We start from the raw sequence: 26817 nt of genomic DNA, 5'->3' as shown, positions 1-26817 counted from the left end.
CGTGAAGCAATTCCCTCTGAGAGAAATCCAGAAACTAGTTTGACTCCCACATCTCAGATAACTGAGAAAATACCCACATCAAAACACATCTCTCCATAAACTCCACCCCCAGCACTTCTCCACACAACTCACAGCTTCTCCTGCAGAGCAAAAGGCTTGGACCTCATCTGACACCCCAGCTTTTCAAGCTGCTACCTGAGCAATGGAGCTTCAAACCACCTACCTCTCATAGCCACCAAAGGCTCATGTTCACAAGTCCCAAAGGACTATAGCAAAAGAAGCAGTTGTTGATGGCTAAGAAAGCACTTACCCCTGCTATTCTCCAGGACTCAGCACAGTGGGAACAGTTGAAAACCCCTATCTCTTAACCCTTCCTTGGAAGGGGTTTCATTGTCTCCTTTACTAACTGCTGCCTGAGGGTACAGGCATTTAGCATGCATTTAGGTACTGACCCTCCTCAGAGCTTAAAAGAGCAGGTGGGCATTTCCTCCACCTTTTCCCTCCAGCTCACTCCAACAATAAAACCAAGTTGCCAGCATCTCCCTGAAAGAAGCTTGTCCAAATATCTAGTGCCTCAACTTCTATATCTGCCACCCAAGGCAGAGGCCCCCAAATTAGTTAGTTGGTATGGCCAATGGGGCTTGAATTCATGATCCCTTGGAATGATAGCAAACAAAAAAACAGTTTGTAAATGGGTATGGAAAAACACCCCCCACAACTATGGACCCAGGCTCAGTGCAGAGGGAGAAGGTAAAAATGCCTATCTCCCAGTTTGCCCCTGGAAGGTGTTTGACTTCATAATTTCTCAGCTGCTGTCTGAGGATCCAGCTTCCCATCAGTCTGCATCTAGGTGCCGATAGCAATCCTTCCCTTTGGGACACTTGTAGGTTTTATGATGCACTATACTAAGAGAAATGGAGAAAAGCATCAGACAAAACCCAACATTGATACCTGGTAAAAACTCTTAATAAAATGAATATAGAATGAATGCACCTAAACATAATAAAGTCCACATATGACGAGTTCACAGCTAATATACTTAACCATGAAAAACTGAAAGCTTTTCTGCTAAGATCAAGAATAAGATAAGGATGCCCACTCTTGGCAGGTTTTTTCCACATAGAAAGGAAAATAAAAGATATTCAAACTGGAAAGGAAGAGGTAAAATTGCCTCTGTTTAGATAATATAAACTTATATATAGAAAACCCTGAAGTCTCCGCCAAAACAAACGAACAAATAAAAAAAACCTGTTAGAACTAATAAATAAATTCAGGGGTACCTGGCTGGCTCATTCAGAAGAGCATGTGACTCTTGATCTCAGGATTGTTGAGTTCAAGCCCCATGTTGGGTGTAGAGATTACTTAAAAAAATAAAAACTTAAAAATCTTAAAAAAAAAAAAAGAACTACTAAATAAATTCAGTACAGTTGCAGGATTCAAAATTAATACAAAAATCAGTTGTATTTATATATACTAATAATGAACTATCAGAAAAAATATAATTTTATTGACAATAGAATAAAAAAGAATAAAGTAATAAATTTAACCAAGAAGATAAAAAATCTGTTCACTGTAAAATATAAAACACTGACAAAAGAAATTGAAGACACAGATGGAAATATCTGTTGTACAAATGGATTGGAAGAATTAATATTGTCAAAATACCCATACTACTCAAAGTGATCCATAATCAATGCAATCTCTATCAAAATCCCAATGGCACTTCTCATAGAAAGAGAAAAAAAAAATCCTAAACTTTGTATGGGACCAATAAAGACCTCAAATAGTCAAAGAAATCTTGAGTAAGAAAACATAGTTGGAGGCTCTTGATTTCAAGCTGTATCACAAAGCTATAATAATCAAAGTAGTATGACATTGGTATAAAGACATACACATAAATCAATGGTACAGAATAGGGAGCCTAGAAATAAATCCATGCATATATGATTAATTAATTTTCAGCAAAGGAACCAAGAATATACAATGCGGAATATATAGTCTCTTTAATAAGTATTGTTGGGAAAGCTGGATATTCTCTTGTAAAATAATGAAACTAGACCCTTATAGTGTGCCATACACAAAAATCAACTCATAAGGGATTAAAGACCCAAAAACCATAACGCTTCTAGATGAAAACATAGGGGGTAAACTCCCTGACATTGGTTTTGGCTTTTTAGATCAACAAAAATTACTTTTTAGATTTGACACCAAAATAAAATCAACAAAAGTAAAAAATAAATAACTGGGACTATATAAAACTAAAAAGCTTCTTTTCAGCAGAGGAAACCATCAAAAACTGAAAACACAACACACAAAATGGGAGAAAATATTTATAAACCACATAGCTATAAGGAGTTAAAATTCAAAATATATAAGGAACTCATACAACTCAATAGCCAAAAAACAAATAACCCAATCAAGAAACAAGCAAAAGACATGAATAGATATTTTCTAAAGACAACATCCAAATGGCCAACAGGCACATTAAAAGGCCCGCAACATCACTAATCATCATGAAAATACAAATCAAAACCACAATAAGATATCACCTCACACCTATTAGGATGGCTTACTCAAAATGACAAGAAATAACAAATGCTGGTGAGGATGTGGAGAAAAAGGGACCCTGTACACTGTTGGTGGGCATGTAAGCTGATATGGCTACTATAAAAACAGTGTGGAGGTTCCTCAAAATTAAAAATTGGACCACCATGTGACTCAGCAATCCCACTTCTGGGCATATATCCCAAAGAAACAAAAACAGGGTAACAAAGAGAGATACATATTCCCATTTTCATTGCAGCATTATTCACAATAGCCAAGGTCTGAAATGGAAACAACCTAACTGTCCATTGAGGATGAATAAAGAGGGGCAACTGGGTGGCTCAGTTAGTTAAGCATCTGACTTCAGCTCGGGTCATGATCTCACGGCTCTTGAGTTTAAGTGCCATGTCAGGCTCTGTGCTGACAGGTCAGAGCATGGAGCCTGCTTCAGATTCTGTGTCTCTCTGTCTCATTCCCCCTCCCTCACTCATGCTCTATCTCTCTCTCTCTCAAAATAAATTAATTAATTAATTAAAAAAACCTTAGAAGATGAATAAAGAAAATGTGAAAAAAAAATGTAAAAAAATATAAAATAATCATTCAGCCTTAAAAAAAAGAAAAAGGAAATCTTACAATTTGTAAAAACATGGATGAAACTGGAGGACATCATGCCAAGTGAAAGAAGCCTGACAGGGTAGGACAAATACCATGTGATATCACTTACACGTGGAATTAAAAAAAATAAATAAATCGTTGAATAGAATGGTCATTACCAGGGGCTTAGTGTAATGGGAAGTAGGTAGAGTTTGATAAAAGTTTACACTTTCAGTTAGAAGATTAATAAAGTCTTAGGATCTAATATATAACATGATGACTATAGTTGATAATACTGTATTATACAATTTGAATTTGCTAAGAGATTAGAATTTGTGTTCTCACCAAACACAAACAAACAAATAAAAAAGATAAATATGTGAGGGGATGGTTATATTAATTAACTCAATGGTAGAAATCCAGTCCCAAAAATCTACAATTTATACTTATATCAAATCATCACATTGTACACTTTAACTATACTGTAATTTGGGGGAAGCTGGGTGCCTTAGTCAGTTAAGCATTCTGACTCTTGATTTTGGCTCAGGCCATGATTTCATGGTTCATGAGTTTGAGCCCCATATCGGGCTCTACACTAACAGCACTGAGACTGCTTGGGATTCTCCCCCTCCTTCTCTCTCTGCCCCTCCTCTGCTCATGCTCTGTCTCTATTTTTCAAAAATAAATAAATAAATCAACAAACATTTAAATATACTGCAATTTTATTTGTTAATGATGCCTCAGTAAAGCTGAACAAATATTATTGAATTGCTAAATTAGGTAAGAATCTCTTAAGTATCTATACCCAAATTTCTCAGTCTTTCATGAGATGACGTCAGGACATATTTTCAATAACAGCTTCTTATATATGTACTGTGAGAATTTTAACACATTTTTTTGCATATGTATTAAACATTTATTTATATGTTTATAATTTGGGGCAGAATTATTCTGTTCAGGAATTTGTTTTCATTTGCTGCATGTATTTCAAAATGAGACATACTTCCAGCTATATTCATTCTCAGGAATGATTTATTAATAAACATTACTTAAGAGGAAAAGATAGGTGACAGTGTAAGGCATGATTTTGTAAAACATTTTTATATTCTCCTTTACAAAAAAATTAGAAACAAATATTTTGGAGCTCTATAATATTAAAAATTATATAAAGTATTTTTCTCAGGGGACAAGCAAGTTAGAGTTCATTTACTCTAATTCTGGGATAAATATTGCCTTTTATTTTCAGGCTAGGTGAGTAAGATGGTGGTTCTTCTGATGTGGACATTTCACTTAGTAGAATCAAATCAGCAGATGAAACACATGTACCAAGAATATATCATTATACCAGTTTAGATTCCATACACATGGTTTCAATTAATTCTCACCTCAATAGAAACTATCTTTGAATACTTAATTTTACCACATCCTCTATTATCATTATTTTCAATTACGGGCTTAAAAATATGTATACTTTGAAATTAGGCTTTGTCCTCCAGGATGTACCAATTTAATTCTAAAATTAAAAATTCTTTAGTTTTCAATTTTTAAAAAATGTTTATATGTTTATTTTTGAGAGAGATAATGTGAGCAAGTGAGGGCAGAGAGAAGGAGGCATAAATCTGAAGCAGGCTCTGCCCTGTCAGCACAGAACCCATTATGGGGCTTGAACTCTCAAAGTGCATGACCATGACCTGAGCCAAAGTCCAACACTTAACTGACTGTCACCCACATGCTCCGCTGAAATTAAAAAATTCTATCCCTTTGCTTGCACTGTTTTTCTCACCAGAATGACTGTTCCATGCTCTGTTTTCCTCCTTCTTCTTTAATGTATTTATTGCCCCTTGAAGCCATTGTAAGCCATCTAAATTATGTGATCTAAAAATCACATAACTTAACATATTTTTTGCCTGTTTAATGACATTTCTTATGCTTGTAGGTCATCTCTAGGATTTAATGTTCTCTTTGTTTTTATACTATTATTTCTGCTACTGAATTGCAGATTTGTTTTTGTTTGTTTGTTTGCCAGTGCTAATAGCTTCTATTACAATTTATTCCCCCATAAGCTTAAGTACCTGCCTTGTGCATGTAGGTCCTCAGTAATTATTCATTAATTAACTGATTTTCACCATTTTTAAGTAAACAGACAAAAAACAGGCAGGAATTTGAATACAGGTAATTCATCAAGTTCATGTCTGGAGGAGGGATTTGTTGTTTGGGAAATTTGCCACAGTCCAGGCCAAAAATGTCAGCTTGCCTGGATAGAAACCAAATCTTGTCTGGGGCCCAGTTTTACTAGAATCCAATTCTTGGATTCACTTTGACTAAACTGACAAAAAGCAGGCATGTATGAACCAGAATTCAAGTTATTAATCTGTACTGAGAAATAAATATTAGATGGACCAGATATTTGAGTCTATTTCTTCTGGTGTCTTCTCCCCACCATGCCCCACCCCCCCACCCCCCAGAATATTGAGGTCTAACTGCTATAGTGTCCTTTTTTGTAAGCTACCATTGCTGAATAAGGCTCCATATTACTGATGCAGTCTATGTTCAGCTAAGTTAATACTGTCTTTTCAGTTTTAAGCTACTAGAATTATAAGAAAACTCAAAGCTTTAGAAATATCTTTTTTTTGGACAAAATAAATAAAAAAGAAAAGGAAAAGGAAAATAAAATGAAATACATGTTCTAATTTGAAAACACATCCAGATTGTAATAAAATAAAATTTTAGAGATTCTCTCAATTCTTGTTGCTCTGGTAGTAATATATATTTTATATATATCTATATTTAATAACAGACTACATATGTCTTCTTTGATGTGCCAAGGTTTAACTTCTATAAAACAATCCTATTTTCTTTAAGCTTTGGGGGCATCTGATTGTGGAGCCTCATTAGCCGCCTAACTAACTGATAACACTACAAACATAATTGTACATAGTTTTAAATGATAAATTATTATCATCTATTGTCACCAGTAGTCCTTAGTCTATATTAAAAAATAAATATATATAAATATACAAATAATATATATTATTATACATATTAAATAATAAATTATTATCATCTGTTGTTGCCAGTAGTCCTTATTCTATGTTAGTTTCATAATTTTTAATAAAATATTTTATATTCTCCATGTAATAGAAAGATTTCATATTGAAAGTATGCACAGCACCCCTTCATGTCCAGCCAGTATGTTGTTATTAGTTCTGTTATTCTCCACTCATTTAACAAAAGAAGAGTATTACTTTACATCACTATCACTGTCCAACTGTGCCATTTGAATACTGCATGGATAATCTAATTTACTGCGTTTAGTTTAATAGGTATTTTTTATTAATATCCCCTTACAATTCAATAGAGATTTTTGGCTATAACTACTGCATACTGTGTTAAGGACAGCAGTGAGTTTAGAATGAATTTATTTTAATTTAAATAATCTCTCTCCAATAATGATATTGTTATGTATAAAACCTCAGTGAATGACCCTTCATCCCGGATTGCAAAATATAAGAAAAATACTCTACCTTGCATCATATTTTAACAAACCTTATTAAATAACACTATGAACATTAATTTTTCACACTCTGTGAAATGGTATCAGAAAATACAATTCAAGTTTTCAACAAAATTTGAAGAATTAGATCAATTGAAAAGTTTGAACTCTATCACTCTGTTTCCCCTTGGCAGTTGTCATTTGCCATTAAATAATGTATTTACTTTTCCACATCCTTGTACTTTTAGTGCTCATGCTTCTGCAAAAGAAGGAAATTTCTATAGTCAGTTTTTTTAGTTGCATTTTCAAAATCATATTTTAAAAAACCCTTGCTTTCCCAGAATTAAGGAGCAGACTGACCTCTTATTTACCCAGTAGAGTTTTTAGTTTTATCATTCTAAATTATGTTATCTAGTCTCTATTCTTTGCTCTGTAATAAAGAAGTACAGGTGGATTTAATATATCGCAAATTTACCAATGCTTCTGCTCAACCTTTTTGCTTTCTGTTAAACATCATAAAATAGTGTGAAAATAATAAAAATCTCAAAAATGTTTCAACTGTTACATAATGAAACTATTTTCTCCATCTATGCTTAATGCTCGTTAAGTAAATAAAATTGATTTATTTTTAAAAAGGGAAAAGGTATATATTTTTCTGTGATTTTCTAACTATGTAATTACAGTTAAACCATGTAAGCTCCTAGAGAATTATAAATTTGGAATAATTTGTATTTACCTTCACAGAAAATTGTTGAAGTATTTTGCAAAATCTAAAAGTATATACATACATATTCAAAGTAAAATTTTTTGCTATGTTTTTCTCTTTTCTTGTTCTGACAGAGTTGATCCCACTTCTTGCTCTATTAGGAACTTTTGCAATCTTTATATTTGCTTTTCATATGTAAGAATTTTGCAGTGACATATTGCTAAATTATGTTTCCTGACAGTGCAAAGAAACTCTGGTGTTTGATCTTTATCAAGTACGTGCTGAGGATCAGTCTAGATTTAAGGCAGTGCTGCAACAGATAAACAAATGTCCCTTTTATCAATGACTTTATTAACAGAACTGTCCTACACGTTTGACTCTAAAACATTTGAATTCCTCTTTAATCAGCAAAACAAAATATCAGTAGCTCAGTCACCTCCTGTCATATAATTCAGTATTGGATTGACTTTGAATCATTACTTGCCAAAGGCTTGACTGAGTCACCTGGATTTTGCTCTGGCACACATGTTAACTATACATTTCTTTAGGCTCTGTTCTGACTAAAAACAGTGAGCAATGTGAAGGGACCATTTTATTTCAGTTCTATGAGAAGCGCTTTTATCATCCCCACTTTCTAAAATATATATGCAAGTCAGATTAAAACCTGGGTCACTCCCGGGAAGAAGAAAGTAGTATTTGAACTAGAAAGAATTCAAAGGAACTCTTTGGAGGAGAGGTGGTCTGTGCTTTACAATTACCTGATTAACTTTCAAAACATTCCTTTGAGTTAGATGTTGGTATGCCCATTTTACAACTGAGGAAGTTAAGACTCCAAGATACTAAAACACTTACATACAGTATGTGGGCTGTGATAGGCAGAATGGTCCCCAGTGATGCCCATGCCCTAATCCTCAGAACTTGTGAATGTTATGTTACCTGGTAAAGAGGACTTTGCAGATGTAATTAAGGTCACCGACCTTAAAACATGGAGATTATCCTGAATTATCCCAGTGTGCACAATCTAATCATATGAACCCCTATAAGCAAAAAATTAAAGAAATGAAAAAATTAAAAAATTCTCTGGCTAGAGGCAGGAGAAAAGAAACAGAAAGAGAAGTCAGACATATTTAAAGCATATATCATTATATCATGGCACTCATATAGGCTTTATTAATGGCATTTAGGGTGTTCTGTACTATACTGCAATTATTAGTTTCCATTCTATCTTTCTTCCTAAAATGAAAATGACTAATGTAAAAAAGAAAACCTTGTTTAAAACTTTGCCATCTTTAGTGTTAACTAAATTTCCAATTCAATAGATGCAATTATTGTTTAAAAAATATTCGGGGAGCCTGGGTGGCTCAGTCAGTTAAGCAGCCGACTTCAGCTCAGGTCATGATCTCACAGTTCATGGGTTGGAGCCTCATGTTGGGCTCTATGCTGACAGCTCAGAGCCTGGAGCCTGCTTCAGATTCTGTGCACCCCCCCCCCCGTCTCTGCCCCTTTCCCGCTCATGCTTTGTCTCTCTCTCTCTCTCTCTCTCAAAAATAAACATTAAAAAATTAAAAAAAAAATTCTACTCTCACTTTTGCCAAGAGTCATTATAACAAATATCCATTTGGACATCCTGACCATGTTTTTGCAATATCTTATTCTAAAATATTATCATCAATTAATAGTTACGTATATAGAGAGAATTATATATTTTAAAGGTACATATACCCACACCATACTTTAATAAGAAAGAGGGAGATTGATTGATTGAATGAGGTCATGAGCAAAAAGCTTCTGGATCAGAGAAACAGTTTATTATTTACAGAGTGGTGTCTTGTGTCAGTTCCCCATGTTCCAAATCCCCACAGAGTTACATGAATGAAGATCCTATCTCACCCACACACGTAGTTGGTTTACTTACATTAGAACACCCCCAAAATTATGAGACTAAGAGCTTATATAGGTGCTGTTGACACATCTTCCCCCTTTCCCTAGAAACCCACATAACGACTTAATCATTCTGCACTGTAAAAAAATCCTCTGCAGGGAGGGGCGGAGAAAGTCTTTATCCTTATTCATTCTACTGGAATGGAAGCAAATGTCTCTGGGTAGACATCTTTAAACTTCTAGCTTCCCAGGTCTTTGCTATTCAGTCATTTTTCTTGATTAGAAGTCTTCAACCATGTACACCATGAAATATTCATAGAAAATTCTCTTTCAATACACAGTCATTCTGAAAATTAGTAAACATGCCCAATTATTGCTTGCAAAACTAATCAGATCACCATATCCTTTCTACACACCCCCCCTCCACACACACACCAAATGTGTTTCTAGTTCAAATATGCTTGCAAATCTCCACATCCAAGTTTAATATTTGCTCTGGATTTTCAGCATACTAATTTTATACATCAGCACCTCACTATAATGTGATAACTGACTTAAAAATTTAATCACATAAATATGGGTTTGCATTACTGCTAGATTTAGGGGAAAATTTCAAAACTCAATTGCTGGGGGTTCTGAGGGATCTCCTGCACTATTCAAAAACACTCTAGGTCCATCTACAGTTTGGTTCTTCCCGGAAGTGGTATCTATCCGAGTTAAACACTGGCATGGATGATTATGGGTCCTGTGACTAGCTGGAAATTCTAGGAAGTGATTCCAAAAATCTCCAAGTGATGGATACTGTTCTATCGTCATTATTTGACTCTGGAGGACTAGGAGCAAATAGGGTTAGTGACAAGCAGTAACATCTCCAGAATTTTTGAGACACTAAATTTTGTTGCCCATGAAAATCTTCCTTCTATTTCCAGAACTTTCATTTCTAAAATATGCTAAGAACTTCAACCTATCTTTACCAGTAAAGTTGTCCAGAGAAACAGAATTTAAACCTGTGTGTGTGTGTGTGCATATATACACACATATGTATATAGGGGCTTTATACATCTATGTATGGATATAATTATATATACATATACGCATATATTAATATACTTAAAACATATATACGTACATATATATGTGTATAAACACATGTAAAGATGGAGGGAAACCAAAGAATTGGATTGCATGATTGTGGGCACTGGCTAGTCAGAAATCTATAGACTAGGATGGGAAGCTAGAAACATTTTTGCAGGAACTGTTACCATTCTCTTGAGACAGAATTTCTTCTTCCTTCTAGAAACCTTGATTTTATTTCTTAAGACCTTCAGCTGATTGGATGAGGTCCATCCATATTATCAAAGGTAACCTCCTTTCCCTAGAGTCAACTGATTGTAGATTTTAACCATATCTACAATATACCTTCATAGCAACATCTAAATTACTGTTTGATTGAATAACGGTATTATAGCCTAGAGAAGTTTACGTCTGGACGTTACAATCACACATTTGTGAATGCAGGCTGGGTATAGGCCTAATTGAAAGCCAATTCATTTTATAACTGAATTCCCTATACTGTGATATTATACATATTTTTTATAGACTTATGGTTGGTACTGTTAAAAACAGTGGTAATAATCTGATTCCAAATGGGGGTGGCTACATTTGCAGTTTATCCTGTTGTGGCCCAGTATGTCCTGCCCCTCTCTATGTGTTTATACACTTAGGTTCATGGGATATCATCAAAAGAATCTACCTCTGTCAATAAGAAACATGAGAGTGTGAGTTTGAACTCCATTAAAAAGTGGATGAAAAAAAAAGTTTCTCCCTTCCAGAAATGTATACCTAAGAACAATACAGATGAATGAGATTTTAAATATCAATTACCTTTCAATATAGTCTTTCATTGTAAAAAACTTTACAACACTTTTCTCTCCCACCCTCAATATGAGGTTATATTAATCATGTTGATGCAATATATTTTTCTCCAAAAATGTTGATGGATTCCTGTCATCATCCGAGATTCCCAGTGGTGTTTAACTTAGTAAAATGACTAACACCCCCCACCCCTCCACCACCAAACTTCATTGATGACATCTCCATAGTGGGTGCCCTTTCACTCTTCCTTGAGCTCTGAGAATCCTCTGTCAAATGACAAATGGAAGGAACATACACTTGGCTGTTGTGTGTCATGTAAGTGACAACAAATATCTTACTACCTGTTTTCCTGATTGCCTTTTCTGTTGTAGAATACAGCACTTGGGAACACAATAAAAAATCGGTCTAACCTATAATTAGAATGTGATTTAAATGTTTAAAATTATCATGTGTTTTAAATATTTGAAATTACTAATCCATTGGCAAGTCTCTACACGGGATCTAATCCCCTAATTTGCAATCTACTCATAGATGAATTTGGTAAAAGAAGATGAATAGTCACAGAAGACAGAGGGAGTAGAATCTAGGTCTGGAAAATCCAGCTGATTCCCTCCATGCTTTGTTCTGCATAACTTCTCGTTTCAAATTCAGAATACCTGGAATATGTGCCCATTTTTTAATGTAGATATATAAGTTTAATACCATCTTTCCTTCAGAAAGTGTGGTGAGTTAGCAAATTATTGCCTTGGGTCATGCTTCCCAGAAGTACCTCCTGAGACAAAGATTCCTGTGTAAGTGATTTATGCAGGAAGTATTTCTATAAGAAACCACAAAGGAATGTGGGACAGGACAGGTTAATGGAAAAAGAGTAGTAAATCAATCAATATTTGCAGTAAAACAAACCACATCAAATTTTACTAATTTAAAATGAAAGTCATGTTTTGGCTCATGGTTTGGGGGGTTTAGAAATTTGGGCTTGGCTCAGCTGAGTGGTTGCTTTGTTAGGCTCCATCAACTGACAGGTTAGTTCTGATATGATTGGACTAAAAGGGTTTTACTCACATGTCTGACAGTTGGGCCTGGCTCTTGGGTGGGGGTGGGTGGGGTGCTTTGGCCATGTGTCCTCAGCAGCCTAACCCAGATTTACTCATACAGCAGTATTTGTCAGGTCTTCATGAAGAACAAGAGAGTGCAATCCACAAAGCAGAAGCACCTTTCACACTCCTGTCTGCATCAGATCTGCTAATATCCCATTGGACAAAGCAAGTTACATAATCAAACCAAAGTAAAAATATGTAGAATTTATCCAAGGGCTTCGATACAGGGAGGAACAAATCACTGTGCTTCATTATCGCAACAATCTCCTACAGGTAAAATCACAAAGAGCCACATAGCTAAATGGAAACCTTAAACTGTAAGGCATAAATCAGAATTGTCCTGTTCTGACACAAGGGGGTTGGGCTTTCAAGTTCTTATATTGGTTAAATAATGGCCCACAGGAGGATTTCCAGGTCCCGCTATCTCCCAGTACTGGCAAAGTGAGCCCTGTGGTGCTGGCTTTTGGAGGTGAGAGCACACATGAGATACAGAGAGGGCCATTAGAGGGACAATGGGGACAGGGGGCCAAGATAGCAAAAAAAGCATTTCAGGAATCTGGATAGACTGAGCAATAACATTGTCTGCTACAGTATCCCCTTCCCTTGCTTAGATTCAATGATGTTGATTAATTAGGTCACAAATTAGTTGTCATGGAGTCTTCAAGAAGGTGGTTTTCTGAGAGAAGCATACACTGGAAAGATTAGTGGGATGAGTCTCACAAATGGTCCTTAATATCACTTATGTTCATCATCTCTTTGCTCTAGAACCTAGTCTACATCACCCTTTCCCTCAAGGTCTAAATGACTTGTCTGGTAGCATGATCTAGACTTTCATAGTTCTAAGGGATCTGAGCTCCTGATTACCTTTTTTTTTTTTTTAGTCAGGCTATGGTTGCTGTAAGTACTTATTTATAGTTAAAACTGGGCAGGCTAGTATACATTGAGATCTCTGAATTCTGAAAATATCTCTTCCTTTTCCCTTTATGTGGCATCAAACCTATCTCCTCACAAGGATCAATGTCAATTATTCCTGCCAGTATAGCAAATCTTTTCTTTGCACACTGATTTCTAAAGTTTGGAGCACAATATAATAAAATGGCCGCTGGAGTTTTTGGCTTGGTGGGATTTTTATAACATGTCCTGAAGAAAACATCCTTCCTCTGGGACTTGGGATCTCTAGACTTAGGAGACCTATATATGAAAATTAGAAGCATAAATTCCCCATGTAGATCAATGGAAGTGATGGTGAGTAGTTATCACTCCTTCTTGTACTCCTTGGTTTCCAGCCCATGTAGCCCATGTGTCAATGACATAGGTCCTAAGGTGGTTGGTTTGGGGTATTTGCCACATTTGAAAAGGTAGGATCTCATTCATACACAGATTTATCTTCAGGCTGGTGACTTAGCTATACCTTTATGAGCCCATTTTAGCACTCTAAAAGGATACATCTTCTGTATATGGTAATACCATTGAATCCAATGGTATGGTGCCCATTGTGGATCCTCTCTTGTCTTAAATTAGCACCCTTTATTCAATCAATGATCTCTTGTTAAATCACACAATTTGTGAGCCCACAGATACTGATATGGCCAAGGCTGTGTGAGTGAAACTATTCCTAAGTTTCTTTAGGAAAACCTTGGTCCATTAAGCATTGCCAAGATCCTTGTAGGAAAGTTTTTCCACTGGCCACTTTGAACTGGTTGGAGATTATAGTAATTAAATATACTGTACTTTTGTCTTTAAATATTGCCACCTAGTTTCTGCATTTCTAGCATCCTATCATCTTTTTTGACACTAAGGATCCCAGTTGTAAACAGCATCTCTTACCATCAGCACCAGACTGAAAAATAACAGCTACCAGTGGGCTTCTCTACAATGCATTCTTTTATCACTGTTGAAAATAGTGTCCTCTGGTTCTCTCAAGGACCATGATCATCAGAGGAGGAAGTAGTGGTGATTTGGGGTCTTATACAACATATTCTATCAAGCTCACTTCTGTATGCCTTCCTGTGTGACATTCTGCCAAGGAAAACTTGGCATCTCCACTATAAACAATATAAACAATCTTTTTTTTTTCTAAGATTCACAGAGGCATCCCAGGAACATATGCAGACCTGGTCCAGGTGCCTTTTCCTTGGTGTTAAATCCTGAGGCATGAATAAGTGTTCCCATATCAAACAAAACCTCCATTATTTAGCTTCACAGTCTGCTCCTACAAGACTAGGTCCTATACCAGGCATAATTCCATAGCTCCTACTAGTACATAATAGCTTTATCCTGAAGCTCTTTTGGTGACTTATCCCTTTTGGCTTTTAGTAGGAACAAGAACTCTTCTACTGAGTTAGACTAAGACTTGTTGAGAAGGGCACTGTTATCTCCTAGCAAGGGGGAGTCATGCCAATTCTCTAGACCTGGAATGTTGAGAGGAACTCTACAGACCCATTGCTTTGAAGCACATCCCTCTAAACGTCCCCATCCCAAATGTCAGAAAACTTAAGACACAAAGTCATTCTTTTCTGAGGTCCTTCCTTCTTATAATTAATCCTTGACTTGGTCAACAGAATAATCTGTTCTTGGGCTGTGGGAAATGAGGATCTCCTTCTATAAAGGTGTTTTGACTTTCATACTGTGTTTTAAATTGCTACTTGAATGGCCTGATGTTGCCATTTTCTTTTTTCAATTTATCAGTTGAATTCAGCAAATATCAATTTGTCATAAATATTATTCATAATTACTATTTTGTATAATTACCACTTACCCCCCTCCATATAATCTCAACTGCTAGAGATGTATGAGACAGAACATCCATTTCTACCTCTATCCCATCCAACTTCACCACAAGTGAAAGTCTTAACAGCACTGCCCATGTTGTCATGTAGCTTGTGAGTGATCCCACTTTAGAACTTTTCTTTAGGATCCACTGTCTAGGACCACAACTGGCATTTATACAAGTTAAGTTTCCCAGAAGCTGACTCAAGACAAATATTCATGTGCACATGAAACATTAAGAAATGTTTTCAGACTCTGGAGTATAAGTATAACTCAGAGCTTACCCACGCTGAGTCAGGATGCTGGACTTCACTACTCCAAAATTTATTGCCTGACAAGAAGAACAGATAGTTTTGGTTCTTTAGTGTGTGAATAAAATTATTCTAGGGCCTAAAAGGTAATTATCACAAAAAGAGCTTTCAGTTGGTGACTGCTGAAAGGAAAAGAATCAAAACCTATATGAGGAGGGCAGTGGTGGTGAGTTTGGTGGTGGGCCAGAGGTGTACCATATGATGAAAATGGATTCTCACTCCCCAATAACATCTCATAGAATGGAAGTTCATCTCCCAGATTCCAAGTGGGAATTTATAATGCACTTGTTTATTTTTTAAATAAAATTGACCTAGTATTACAATCATGCAGTTACATGACAGTTGCATAATCTCTTTGAAAAATTTTGTAAACTATTAAGTACTATAGAAATGCAAGTGTTTAAATACTAATTAATATTTTAATTCTGCTGGGTGACAAAGTTACTTTACATGATTTTTTTAAATTAGTTCTAAAGGAAGATGTGTTGCTAATTCCCAAGAAATATTTTGCAAAATAATATTAGTTCAACCCACTCTGTTACACTCCTTTGTTGTCAATAGAGAATATGTTCTAGTAACCTTCAGTGGTTCCAATTAATGGATTTTATTTTTTAAGTGTATTTATTTATTTTAGAGAGAGAGAGGGAGTAGGGGAAGGGTAAAGAGAGAGGAAGAGAATCCCAAGCAGGCTCCACACTGTCAGCACACAGCCTAACACGGGGCTCCATCTCACAAACTGTGAGATCATGACCTGAACTGAAATCAAGAGTCAGATGCTTCACTGACTGAGCCACCCAGGCACCACTGTTGGATTTTAAATGATTGGGACAATAGATTCTGAATCTTTTTCATGGTGGATTCTAATTTTTACTGGACCTTTAAAAGATGTTTAATGTGCTATTTTACAAATATCTTTACAGAATACTTTTAAGAAATTCATAACTTAGTTTGAGCATCTTAAAAACACTTGTTAGTTTTCCCCACATTTAATATTCATATTATCAAGGCAAATATATTCAAATGATATCACTTGATTGTGCTGATATTTCCAATATAAGTCATATGCTTATTTTTTGAGAGACGCATAATCAGTACTACAATGAGACAGTCCATGACTGAGAGATGTTTAAAAGTAGCATAGAGAAGAAGCACAGCTTTAAAAATTAAACAGAAAATTGTTCACACCTTTTGACCATATTTGAAAATAAAAAAAGGAATATGATGCTACAGAGTTGTTTAGAAGAGGTATTGAGTGTATCTATATAAGTTACATGGCATGATAACTGACAAATATGATTACATTCAGCATATGGATGCTCTTGTTGGCATAAGGCTTGTACAACCAACTCACTATCCCAGTGAGTCCATCATCCACAAAAGAAAGCCCTAGACAGTTCAAAGAATGAATGAAGCATAGGACCATACTGACATAGCTTTTAGTCTTATTGAGATAGTGATGAGAAATGATAGTTTTTTTTTTTCATATATTGAAGTCCTCCTTTTAGCATTTTCTCAGAAGAAGAAAGAAGAAACTATGATGATCTGAGAAAATGTGTGATCACATGTGTTCATCACATGTTCCAGCATTATCTACAATGTTACAACAATAAGCAAAAGAATGTCCTGCCATAGAATTGCTTGTGACATTTAACAAACCTCCTATCATTCCCTTGTGTATTTTCCTTTCTCTTTCCCCACCTCTATCTCTCTCACACTCCCCAACATCCATATTATTTTTCTACTACTAGGAAATAAATTACCACACTTAGTAGCTTAATTAGCAATACCTGTTTGTTAGCTCACTGTCCCTGTAGGTCAGAAGTCTAGGTGCAAATCAGCTGGGTTCTCTGAACAGAGTCTCATACCAAGGGTCATACTCCTTGTGTGTTCATGGCCAGCCTACATTCTTACCTAGAAGCTCTGGGGAAGAATCTGCTAACTTATTAAGGTTGTTAGCATTCAGCAACATTGATTATTTTATTATTAATTCCTTGAGGCTTTAAAGCTGAGGTTCTCATCTCCTTGCTGGTTGTTGGTGGAGACCACTCTCAGCTCCTAGCAGCTGCTCACATTCCTCTCATTGTTCAAAACTAGCATCTGACAATCCCCCTCAGGTTGAATTCCTCTCATGCTTTTAACCTCTCTTATTTTGACTCATAACTTGTTTAATGTCATGAGATTCTGTGCTGTGGGCTTGCATCCAAGAGAACTGGGAATATGGTATGTAGAACATTGTATCAGTTAAAAGGAGAGATGTACAGCCATTCAGTCCTGAATAAGAATCCTATCTATGTGATAGTGGGTAAGCCTCTATGGCTCTGTTTCTTCAGTCTTAAATGTGGAAAAATACTATCTTTCATGGTCTAGGATTACATTTATTTTACTACTAAAAATGAAAGAAAAAAATCAGCAGTTACAATATTCCATACAATCTAAGAAGCATCCCAAATTCTGAGACATTAGCATGTAAAATCACACTATGAATCAGTGAAATAAAGTAATGTCTATTCCATATGGTTAGCCTAAGGAATAATTTACATATGCTTATAAACTGCTTGATGCTGTATTTGAGGATAGTATTAGACTTGGCCAACTTGTAGCTGTTACGGTTATTGTTTAGAGTCTGGTTGCGACTTCCTTGCCTTAAGATCATTTCCTCAAGTAAAGAAGGAGGAAATGCCACTTTATTTTTTTCCGAATTCTTCAGCTACCACGGTACTTGTTAAGATTTGAAATGCAAGGGGACAGGGTTTCTACCATGAGGGAACAGTGACCAGCCATGAGAGAAAAGGCAGTGACCTTGGAATGTTGCACTGTAACTTTCACACTGGCTCTCCCAACATACTGCCTCTTCCTCAACACAAAGCTGTGTGACTTCTTTATGCTGAGCTACAAAGAGCCATCTTCATAGTTCTGCAGTACCCTAGCCTTCCGCCTCACTAAGGGTGGGTATTTTGAGTCAGGGCTATTGCTTTAGAGGATTCATCCCCTTCATGTGATACAAATGATACAGCAGCTTTATTATCTAGTAACAACAGGGCAGAGCATGAATTAGAAGCATAATTATGTAATTTTAAAGCATTTTTAAATTGAAGTACAGTTGAAACACAATGTTACATATAATAACTATGTAATCTTTAGCAATTTCCTGGATGAGCTTGAATTAGTATATTAAGCCTCATTTTATTTTATTTTGTTTTTTCAAACTATTTTTCTTGTTTATTGATTTATTTGTTTATTTGAATTTTTATTTAAATTCTAGTTAGTTAATATGTAGTGTAATATTGGTTTTAGGAGTAGAATTTAGTGATTCATCGCTTATATATAACACTGATTGCTCGTCACAATAGATGCCCTCCTTAATACCCATCGCCCATTTACCCCATCTCCTGCCCACCTCCCCTCAAGCAACCCTCTGCTTGTTCTCTATAGTTAAGAGTCTCTTATGTTTGCCTCCCTTTCTTTTTTTCCCCTTTCCCCAATGTTCATCTATTTCCTTTCTTAAATTCCACATATGAGTGAAATCATATGGTATTTGTGTTTCTTTGACTGACTTATTTCACTTAGCATAATACACTGTATCTCCATCCACATCATTGCAAGATTTCATTCTTTTTTATGGCTGAATAATATATATATATATATATATATATATATATATATATATATAGAGAGAGAGAGAGAGAGAGAGAGAGAGAGAGAGAGAGAGAGAGAATGGTGATATATATATATATATATATATATATATATATATATATATATACATTTCTTTATCCATTCATCAGTCAATGCATATTTGGGCTCTTACCATAATTTGGTTATTGTTGATAATGCTGACATAAACATTGGGAGCATGTGCCCCTTCAAATCATTCTTATATCCTTTGGGTAAATACCTAATAGAGCAATTGCACTAGAATAGTTCTATTTTTAGCTTTATGAGGAAACTCCATGCTGTTTTCCAGAATGGCTGTACCACTTTGAATTCCCACCAGTGGGGTAAGAGGGGTCCCCTTTCTCCACATCTTCATCAATATCTGTTGTTTCTCATGCACTGTGAGATCATGACCTGAGCCAAAGTGGGACACTCAACCAACTGAGCCACCCAGGCACCCCAAACTTTATTTTTAAAAATGCTATAGAGCTGAAGGTTCCTGGGTGGTTCAGTTGGCTAAGCATCTGACTCTTGATTTTGGCTCAGGTCCTGATCTCGCAGTCATGCAATTAAGACTTGCTTCGGGCTCCACGCTAAGCATAGAGCCTGCTTAAGATTCTCTCTCTCTCCTTCTACCCCTCTCCTCTGCTGGTGCTCACTCTCTCTCTCTCTTTCTCTCAAAATAAATAAATAAAACATTTAAAAAATGCTATAGAACTGGAGGTCTATGTTACTAAAATCATTTGATGAAGACTTGTAAACATTAGATCCAGAGCTAGATCAATGGCTAATTTCTCCTAAGTGTGTATAAGTGTATGTGTGTGCATAACACACATGTTAAATAACAAATTAAAATTAAAAAAAAGTTAATCTGGTTTATTTCTTCTGTGACTTTACAATTTAAAAATGAATACCTTTAATTTAAACTCCATTCCTATGATTCTTATCACATCACATAGGGACATTATAAAGAAAGAATATAAGAGTATATTGAACAGAAAAATGAAAGAATTATTTTCAGTTTTCTTTGTATAACTAAAATTCCTACAGTATATAATTTTCCTTTCTGCCTAAAAATGAAAGTCATGAATCTCAAAATATATACCCTGAAATATATTTGTTTTTTAATTCCTCATGAGACTTAGGACAGTTCTACTTTTCTTCTTAGCAAAATGATCCAATTATTTTTTAGAAGTGGGTTCAAACAGGCACAGGAAAATGGGAATGTTAGCCATTATCTATATCACATTTGGGTGTAGAGGAGATTTCATGTACAAATCTGTGACTCATCTTATTCAATGGAAGATGATTAAACTATAATATTATGGTCTTTTCCATCTTATTGAGCACAATCACTGATTCCAGACTTCACAAAAGAAAGAAAACCTAATTTCCTGGATGTGTGCCTCTGTGTTGGGCCACCCTGACACTTCACTGGCAGTATGTGCTTGGGCCCTTTGGATTTGTGACTAAGACAAACTTTGGGGATGCTTTTAAAGATGCTTTTTACCATTCCCCTATGCCACCACCGCCCCCACTTCTTCTAAAATATCGCATTTTCTTATTTTTTATCAGGAAGTTTAATGCTGAATCCAACATTAAAGTGCTGTTTGTAATTTTTCACAAATGTGGGGTATTATATCATTTTTTTCTACCGGTTTTCAGCTGAATTCAGAACTACAAAGTAAATTGCACATAACTTTGCATTAATCAAAGGACAGATTTCTTCCTGTTGTTAATTCTGCTTTGATTCCTTTTCCACCAAGAAAGGTAGCCCACTAAATTTGCTTTTGACAAGCTTTGGAAACAGCTTCATAACTAGTCAGGTTGTATCAAAACAAAGAAAGCATTCTGCATAAATGTGCTCTTTTAAATGAATTTGATCACAGAAAACAAAGCTGACAGGAAAACTTCCCAGCAATTATCTCCAGGTCATCAATAACTATTAGAGATCTTAGCTGTAGAGCATATTCCTTTAGCTCTACTAGAAGTGGCTGTCTGCACATAGACTACTGCTGATAGGTTATTTCTTCTTTAGTTTATGACTTTTACTTTTGCTATTAAAATTTTGTAAACAATGAAAATATATCACTCAATAATATGATTTCAAATAATTTTAAAAACAATAGGTATACTGAATTAAAGTTTATGTCATATCTTACCTCTTGCACTTTGTATACTTTGAATGCTGCATATTATTGACAGTGAGAGTTAACAAAATGTGCTGTATTTCTTTAAAGCCTCACCATTTATCTGCCTATGTTTAGGTGGCTGAAGGTGAATAACCCTTATTGAGAAACCATTGCATTTATTTAGACTGATTTGGGTTATTAAACAAGTACCTGGTTTTAGTTGAAAATATTTTATTGTTTCCATAAAACCTGCTCTTAGATATGATAAGAGGTAAATTATTGATTGGCTTCTTTAAGAAAAGCATGTTTTATATCCAAGGGCTTTGAGGAAATCTTGGTGATTACATTTATTGAAAAAAATTAAATGTGTAAAATAGTTAATCTGTCATGTTAAGTTTCCATTTAATGGAACAAAGAAGTTTTGTGTATTTCAAAAATGTCAATACATTCAAATAATGTTGAACATAATCTAGATATGTTATTTTGATAACCATTCCTTTATAAGTAACAACATTTCTACATCAGAGCTGTTGGAATAATCCCTTAAACCTCTACTTTTCCTGTTCTCTACCTAGAAAAAATCATAAATATAATCCCAAATCATAAATTTTTAAATCATAAATCTTGAAACTTAAATAGAAATTTAGGTCTCAAAAGGATGTTATAAAAGAGAAAAAATGAAAATATATTTAATAAATTAATCACTACCATTAAACAAAAACTATTAAGTTATCTAGACCATATTGCTTTAAAAAAAAAGTTAGCCACTTTTGAAAAAGAGCAAAGAAGTGCCCAGATCCCAGATTTGAGATGACAAGACCATCAGCCCTTAAAACGTTTCTAGCCATGACACAAATCACTCAGTTTATACATATTTTCTGGCAAAGTAGGCTTAATGCCACCCTTTTATCCACCGTTCCAAAAATGTTAGAATATAAAGTGAAAACAGTGGCCTTTTAGGGAGAGTCACACCAATATATCTAAAAAAATATAGGGCCACCTAGGTGGCTCAGTCGGTTAAGCGTCTGACTTTGGCTCAGGTCATGATCTCACTGTAGTGAGTTTGAGCCCCGCATTGGGCTCTGTGCTGACAGCTCAGAGCCTAGAGCCTGCTTTGTATTCTGTGTCTCCCTCTCTCTCTGCCTTTCCCCCTCTGGCACTCTGTGTGTGTGTGTCTCTCTCTCTCAAAAATAAATTAACACTAAAAATTTTTTAAAAAATCTTTAAAAATATAAAAACACAAAAAGCATTATATCATTTAGGAAACCTGTGCTTTATGATTAGAAATAAATTACTGACATATGTTGCATCGTATCATACTGCAAGCTCCATAAAGTTAAGTTTTTGTTTCCTTTGGTTTGGTTTTTGTTTGTTTTTGTTTGTTTTATGTTTTGTTGACAGCTGCTTCTCCAGCATCTAGAACAGTGCCTGGCACTAATGCTCTGTAAATATCAGATAACACCATGTGTGAGATGTTATAAAGCATTGCATTTCAACAAGTGAGGACCATGGTTCCAAGCTAGGTCAGAAACTAAGTTATGACCATTTCTTCTATGAACTTGGGAAGAAGATTTCCTGGCAAAACAACTATGAGAACATTAGTGACTGCCCCTTCCTTTGCCAAATTATCTTTGAAAAGATCAGGGTACTTCCCAATGGGGCACTATTGTCAGAAAGTGAATATTTTTATGTCTCTGCATAGACGGGGTGTTCAGAACATTTTACTGGGACCTAGGTCACAGCACAAGCTTTGGACATTCCTAAAGAGATAGTGAGAGACTATCAGGAAAAGGTATCTGGAGTAGACCCAGATCCATAAACAAGTTGTTCTAGGGATTATAAGCTTTGAGGAGCTCCTCTTGTCTTCCTTCTAAAGGCATTTATTTACATTCCAAAAGGTAATATACCAGGATTCCTTTCCCTTGTCTTCCAGAGGACAATTTGTTTATAACAAGAAGCAAAGGCTTCTGTTCCCTGCTCAGAAGTGGTGGTAGAGCAAGCAGCTATATCTTTATAATCTCTCAGATTCACTTTCAAGGTTCCCTTCCTGTGGTATGACTCACATATGTGCAACGCTGTCCATCTGGCACTCATCACATCACCCCAGAGCTGGGAAGTTTAGGGCAAGGGAAAATGACGTGGTTCTCACCCTAAGTAAGAATTAATTTTTCCCCATCCCAGAAATCGTGTCTAATTTCAGGATAATATGAATAAATATAGAATTACAAAACATAATCAGCTACTGCATTAGTACAGACAATATAGCTGAATTTGACATTCACATGCCAAAATCCTTAAGGCATTTTAATAGGTCCCTTCACAGTGGACTTCAGCCAGTGGAAAGTTGGGTGGAGGGAACCTGACCCTCACACTTCACGCTGATCCATACTCTTACCTTCCTGTGTTCCCTCTCCCACACATACGAGGAGGAGCAGAAGGCCAGGCAAGCAAGTGGAAGAGAGCCACTTACACCCCCTACCTGGCCCAAACAGAAGCTGTAGGTAGAGAGCAAGAGGAAGCCCCACATTTGCATCCCTTCCCTCTTCAGTCTTGATGTATTTCATGAATCGGTAGAAAGCTCCAGGATTTGCAACCTACACAGGTGTTAGCCCAAGCAGAGATGTGGACTGAGTAGAAATGGTACTTCTTTTGCTAATTTATTAACACATTCAGCAAATAAATTGTATTTATTTTTTGTATATTTTCATGTTTTGACAGCTTAAAGACTGCACCTCCCAGGGCTAACCAATTCTTCAAGATGGCAAAGAGCCCAGCCAGGAGCATGTCTGATATGCAAACTAACCAATCCAGGCATACATCCTCCATGTGGCCGCTCACCCCGGGAGGCAATATTCCCCACTTTATTCATCCAAGGCCCATGTGCCAGAAAACTACTGACCACTTCTATGGCCCAAAGCCCACTGAAATTATTCACACTAGCCAGCCCTAAACTATTCACCCTACTCTTCTTTTTTGCGGGTGGCCCAGTCGTTTGAGCATTCAACTCTTGATTTCAGTTCAAGTCCCAGGGTCGTGAGATTGAGCACATATCAGTCTCTGTGCTGAATGTGGAGTCTGCTTAAGATTCTCTCTCTCTCTCTCTCTCTCTCTCTCTCTCTCTCCCTCAAATAAAATAAAATAAATACATAAATAAACAAACTCTGATGAGTAATGCTTCTAAATTCTCAGTGATTAAAAAAAATCAGATAAGTAACTTTACCATAGATGGTTGGATATTGTCCCTGCAATTGCTGCCATGGTCATATGTTTGCTAATTCCTGGAGTGGCCACTTTGTACATTCACAGCTTCGCTAAAGGGGGAAAGAAAAAAAGGGTTGCCCGTTATTTGTATTAGTAGAGTTTTTATAGATGTTTCCATTGGCATTACTCAGTTTGTTTGCTTAGACTATTTGGTTTCCTTATAATGCTTATATCTAAACATAATACCTAAAAATAATTTTTAATCAAAATTTCCAAACATTCAGAAATCAGTTAGGTTTTGCTATATAATTAATTATTCAGAAATGAGTGAAATTATTTATGAAATAGAAATACACACAATTCTTATTAAATAATAGTAACTGTAGTTTGTGAGAAAATCTATCTTTGTGATCGCAAGATAACAGGAAAAGTTGGTCTGAAAAGAATTAGATGAGACTAAGCATATTTACAAGAATGAATTTATGTATCTCTCAGATTGACATCTATAAATTATATTTTGACCACCATTAGATGCAATAAACTTATTCTTCCTAGAAAACCACCTTGATATATATATATAATATATGAGATATATATATAATATAATTATATTATATATATAATATATATAATTATATAATTATATATAATAATAATAATTATTAATAATTATATAATAATAATTATATATAATTATATTATATATATAATATATATATATAATTTTAAAATGAATGAGCAATATATCTAAATTTAATTCTTTTAATTTGAATAAATAAATGATTTCACATAACAGGGGTAGGCAAACTGCCACCTACAGACCAAATCTGGCCTACTGCCTATTTTGGAAATAAAGTTTTATTAAACCATAGACAAGTTCATTCATATGCATATTGGTTATCACTTTGTTTTGTACTATAACATCAACAGTGACCATATGGCATGTCCAGTGGAAAATACTTATTATCTGCCTTTTTGCTAAAAGTTTGCTAAACTAGGTTGTAGAATAGCATATTCATTTTACAGGAATCACTTAGGAATTTATCTTTAAGACATTCTCAAATGTTTAAAACGCTATTTAAAAAAAACAATTTGTTTTTATTGTAAAAAAATTCTATTGGTTTGATAATACTTCAAGAATGAGAATTGTTGCTCTTTCAAAACAGGTATTGACGAAGAATTTTACTTTGTATAAGCATATTATATGCCATAAACATTGTACAAGAGCTTATATTTCAAAAGTTTAAAAAAGGGTTTGAGGGGGTCATTATATTAAATATCAGTGTAAAACGTTTTAGCTAAACTCTAAGGGTTCTGATATTCATACATGCATACAACTTAAAGCACACATAGATATACATCATGGTCTTCATATAGCTTTTGTGTATACCTGTGTGTGTGTGTGTGTGTGTGTGTGTGTGTGTGTATTGCAGGGTTATGTACATCTGTGTGGAAAAGTACTCATTCTGTCTCTATGTGCCATTATGTTAATATGAATTAGGTATCTGTGACTATAATCTCCTTATGAACTCTTGTTCATATTTTTTAAGTCATGTAATAGTAACAAAAATAATGAGGAGCCTCAAGCCATATTTAGGATAAGTTAAATGTGACAATGTGGTTGTCTTCCCAGCATTCCTTTCACTGTGTTCATCAGTCACACTAATAATCTAATTTTCACACCCTAGTGAGAGAAATCCATCCCCCCTCCATTGCTACAGTCATCAGCCCAGATGCCTATATCAACCACATGCATTTTCTTGAATAAAATGATATTTTCAAAAATGAGCATTTGAGTCCATTTGCATCAATAAGATATGTGGGCAGTTTTCTGGAGAAACAATGGATATAAAATTTCTTCTCTCTCCTGAAATAGCTACAAGGAGCTAACATTTTCTTGTGTGATATACAGATGGGAAGCTGGGAACCACTGTAGATACTCAGAGGAATATCTAGGATTAGTAGGAAGCTGACAGTATGGAATGTAGTGAGGGGTGAAATGGAATTCTTGCTAAAATAAATAGATTTCACTTGCTAACATGAGTAGATTTCTACTTCATTAAAAATAAGTAGATACCTTCATTAAGCAAGACCTGAAAAATTCCTTCTCTTCATCTTGAAGTTAAAGGAGCCAGCAAATATACTTTCTGTTTGACAGTTTGATTTTGGTTTGTTGTTACTTCTGTATCAAAGACTCAGCATATCCAGACATATTTCAATCCTCCAGCATAATTCAGGATTCATTAGCTAATCCACTCATTTTTTAAAGAGATCTTCACAAACGATATATCAAAACAGTTTTAACTATGATTTTCAATGGCTCTTGTCTTACACTGTAACAAAGTAGTACCTACATGGTGCCTAATGATGCCTTATTATGATGAATAAGAAATATTTCAACAACTATGTTATAGTTTTGGCTCATAAACTCCCTGAACTTTGATAATAAACTTAAAATAAATCTCGTCTTCTACAGGTACATTGGCCAAAATGTTATGGTATGAAATAGAAACAATAGATGTACTAAAACTTAAGCATTTAACATTTCTTAATCGTATGC

General features: G+C 35.2%; 1 long non-coding RNA gene across 1 annotated transcript in view; it reads right to left on the bottom strand.

Moving 5' to 3' along the window:
* LOC109249262 (uncharacterized) overlaps positions 1-26817 on the bottom strand; it is a 112441-nt gene that overhangs the window by 48448 nt on the left and 37176 nt on the right. Inside the window, exon 5 of the long non-coding RNA XR_002072519.2 lies at positions 24277-24367. This is a non-coding gene — a long non-coding RNA (uncharacterized LOC109249262). The remainder of the gene's footprint in view (positions 1-24276; positions 24368-26817) is intronic.

This window comes from Panthera pardus, unplaced genomic scaffold, assembly GCF_024362965.1.
Source record: "Panthera pardus isolate Hobbes unplaced genomic scaffold, ASM2436296v1 HiC_scaffold_13, whole genome shotgun sequence".
Lineage (NCBI taxonomy): Eukaryota > Metazoa > Chordata > Mammalia > Carnivora > Felidae > Panthera > Panthera pardus.
The sequence above is the reverse complement of the archived record's forward strand: the minus strand, read 5'-3'. Positions and strand labels throughout refer to the sequence as shown.